Source organism: Pundamilia nyererei, unplaced genomic scaffold, assembly GCF_000239375.1.
Source record: "Pundamilia nyererei isolate P.nyererei 1_Seehausen unplaced genomic scaffold, PunNye1.0 scaffold00390, whole genome shotgun sequence".
NCBI classification, from domain to species: domain Eukaryota; kingdom Metazoa; phylum Chordata; class Actinopteri; order Cichliformes; family Cichlidae; genus Pundamilia; species Pundamilia nyererei.
Genome location: NW_005187791.1, coordinates 264580 through 268678, shown reverse-complemented (window position 1 = coordinate 268678; position 4099 = coordinate 264580). Strand labels below are relative to the sequence as shown.

General features: G+C 43.0%; 1 protein-coding gene across 1 annotated transcript in view; it reads right to left on the bottom strand.

Moving 5' to 3' along the window:
• The window catches only part of LOC102201687 (ras-related protein Rab-9A-like), an 8374-nt gene that overhangs the window by 3118 nt on the left and 1157 nt on the right, over window positions 1-4099 (bottom strand). Inside the window, exon 2 of the mRNA XM_005752906.2 lies at window positions 3832-4062. The gene's annotated coding sequence lies outside the window, so the exon portion shown is untranslated. The remainder of the gene's footprint in view (window positions 1-3831; window positions 4063-4099) is intronic.

Below are 4099 nucleotides of genomic sequence, written 5' to 3'. Positions count from 1 at the left end.
AGGTGACCAAATACTTATTTTCCACCCTGATTTACCAATAAATTCTTTACAAATCCTACCATGTGGATTCATGGATTTTTTTTCACATTCTGTCTCTCACAGTTGAAGTGTACCTCTGGTGCAAATTACTGACCTCTGTCATCATTTTAGGTGGGGGAACTTGCACACACACTTGTATGTTTGCATTAATTCAGTAAAACGCCCCATTTTCCTAGAGAAACTTTCACAGCACTGCACAATGATATAAAAACGAGACAAACTGACGAATTAGTTCGGCTCTGCACTGCAGTATTAGTACTCTATCAGTATATATGTGCAAAAGTGGGGTACACAATGTAGCTCCAACAGCAGGCGGAGGCAAAATACCTTCATTTAAGGTCATAGGTACAAAAGTATGTTATTGAATGCGCTTCAGAAACATTGTGTTCAAGAAGCCATTCATCTAAACAGTAAATAAAGGTAAGAATTATGAGGAAGCATGAGAATGAGGAAGGATGAGGCTACCTGCAGGGTGTGGTTGTTTGCTCCACAACACGCTGCAAGGTTGAAAACACTTCCAGTTAGTGACCTTGTGCTAAACAATACTCCCAATGACATTAATTCCCATTTTTAGCTGCACAATTTATGTTTAAACAGGAACTATTGAAACGATTTCATATTGTTATTCTTGGATTCTACTAAAGTAGCTTTGCATGATTTCAGCGTTCAGAATAATCCTCATTTATCTGTTATAGGGGCTTGGAGCAGCCTCTCAGTTCATCTTCTGTGTCCTCTTGTTCTGATTGGCTGCCCATCATAGATTCGAGTTTTGTGAAATTTAGATGTAAAATAAGTCATATGTGAAAAATGCTAACAGGCACTGCACGTTTACAGTTTTCTAATCAAGAGTTCTTTAAATAATCAAGGAAATAAACTTGCAGTTCAATTATTTAAGAACAAAAGGTGAATCTCACACAAAAAAAACTTGGGTTACTCATAAATTACTAAAGAGAAAGCCGAACCCTGGGGTGTGCATTGCTGTTGGATTCAACACTATCCTGCAAATAAGAGAATATCGTCGATAAATCGATGCACATATGAGCTGGAAACAGCAGCTGAACCAAAGGAGAAGGAAAATTTGTCAAATTTGCTTTCTTTGTTTTTCTGTATGAGCATTTTCCACACATTGACACGTTGCTTTACAAATACTTTGAGATCAGATGAACTGTGGGTTGCACGGTCACAACAAAGGAAGGTCTTGGGTTCAAATCCATCCTCTGTGGCCTTTCTGTGTGGGTTCTCTCTCAGCACTGTGGCTTCCTCCCACAGTCCAAAAACAATCACGTTAGACTAACTGGTGACTCTAAACTGGCTGTAGCTGTGGATATGATCATGACAGTGGTTTGATCTGTGACAGACTGACCACCTGCCTGCGTATCACAGCTGGAGCAGACTCCTACCACAACCCTGAATTGGAGAAGTGGAAGAAAATGGATCAATAAAACTTCTCCAAGTTCTTTTGTGGCCTTCAAGTATTATTTGCATGATTTCCAACTTGGACCACGTGAACATCTGATTCAAGTCAGTAGACTAGCTAATCCTATTAAACCGCCACAGCCCCCTCATTACTCTATGCAACAAATACACTTGCTACTATACCATGTGCACAATGTTGTGCATGAAATGACCCCTGCTAAACATCACATGGACATGATCACAGGACTGCTGAGTCATTCACAAGAGAGTTTTCCTCACCCTTACGTCTGCACGCCGATCACTTCAGCTGCCTGTAAGACAGACAGAGAGCCGCAGATCGTGAAGTGGCCAAGAGTTTAACCCACGAAGGCTCAACGGCAAAGACAAAAACAGCCTAATGAGGATTTAAGTGCAAATGTAATCCTGTCCCACACACTGGCATACTTTTCATGCACCTTCAGGATAACAGTCTTCAGGATCATCTCTGAGGCAAACGTGGGCACTCTAACGGCTTTGTCACACGAACACGATCACCTCATCTATCACAGCCACGGTGAGACTGCACCGCCGCATTACTCACACAGGTACCAATCCTTATGTTCTACGTTTGATGTCATGCATGCAGTGGGTTTCAGTGGCTGAACCCCTCCTTCAGCGTAATACAGTCTCTGTCCTCAAATCCTTTTTACAATGCTACCATTTTGTTTGATTATTCTAAAAGTACACTAATTATCATTTGTAGTTTTCTGCAGGATTTTGATCCTTTGACTGTCAAGAGAACAAATATGGTAGTTCAACCACTGCAGAGACGACAGAGACACAGAAAAGGCGGCATGAACACAACAGGGGACACAGCAGAGGAGGAAGGAGCAAAGAGAAACATTTAAGATTTCATAAAGCACACGTGAGACACATAAAGTGGAAAAAGTGGCTGGTTTTGACTGGTTTAACGCTCAGTTTCACTTCACTACAAAGTCTATTATGACTTCTGCCTTCTCCACGCACGGGGGTGAAGTAAAGGAACCAAAACAGCGGCTGTTCCACATGTCCATGATGCTGCTTCCAGGTGACGGTGCTTGCTAACGGCTCTAAATAACCATGACTGTGACTTTAAGTTATTGCTCAGACACGTTTCTGAGCATTGTTATATAATATGTCCTACATGTAAAAATCACGTGCTGTCTGCAACAGTTTAGGGGAAGAACGGACTAAACCCACCGCTCCATAGGAAAGTTTGAGTTGCAGAGTCACCAGCGCTGAAAAATAGGCTGAAGGACCAAAGTGGGGCAAATAATGTCTTTGCAATTAAAACTTTAAGCACAGAGCTGCTCAAAGAACCTGTGACAGTTCTAAAAGCAGCAATGCAGCAGAAAAAAGAAACGGGAAAGAACCCACCCACACACACACACACACACACAGTCACTCACTCAAGAGTCATGTGCTTCATTCAGCAGGATACAATTTGAAGAGAGGGCTGCTATGCGTCTGTGTGTGTCTGTGTGTGCGCGTCTTTATTTTTCCTCCATGAAAATGTGCGTTTCCTCCCAATGTTGCACTTCTGAGCCTTCAAAATAAAACAACCTTGTATCCTGCATCTTCAAATCAAAGCAGCAGCCATTATGCTCAGTCAGCAGGGTAATCATCAGCCGTGAGTCACGGCAGCACAGGCCGTTCAGGTGACACACCTCAGCTGAGGGAGAGCTAATAATTGACAGTATTATATCCGTAAACAACACGAAGAGCTGAAACAGCTGCAGCCACATGTGATACCAGTTAAGCCCTCTCAGACAGCTGGCTGTGTGTAGGCTGTAAACGTCGCCGTGAGAGGCACAGGAAGCGTTTGCACTATAAGTTACTACATTATAATGACAGCGCAGAGTCAGCATTCTGGGGCTTTCCAGCTGGCAAACACGCACTAGATCCATTTTCGGACACGCAGGAAACCTCGAGTAACGCTTATGTTTTTCATAGTTTCTTTTTATTATTATTATTATTATTATTATTATTATTATGAATAATGTTGTCATTTGTACCACTTGCTGACAAAACAGCATTAAACAGTTAAAGGAAACACCTCGATGAAACATAGCCATAAACTCTCAAATTAGGTGTTCATCTCTGCAGAATCGGCGCACATGACGTATGAAAATGTTATTATTGTTACGCGTATTTAGTCGACGTCAAAATCTGGAGACAAATCCTTTTAAAGAGAAGTCTGAGCTTGTCCGATAATGGAAGCCTCTCCTAAAACTGTTGCTGTCCGATAATGGGCGCGCTGGTAGTTGCACATTCCCGACTTTCCTAATCCAATTAAACCCACAGAAAGTTGGTATTTTCGCGGTTGAAATTGAACTTTTCGCCTTTCGGTAACCGTACCTGTCGATGTGCCAATCGGTGCTGGATTCTAGCGGTTAAATTCCTCCCGTTTTCCCCGATGGGCCGCTGCTGATAGCCGGTGACATGGCGCTGCGGTGTCCCTGCCGCTGCTCTCTGGCCCCGCAGCTGCGGATGACGCTCATATGACCCGGCAGGGGCTGTCACGCCTCCCGTCACCAGGCGCGTTCCTGGATCAAACCGACGCATCCACAGTCTAATGTGGGTTTCTCACTGTGAAGAAATGAAAGTGAAATATACAGTTGGCAAT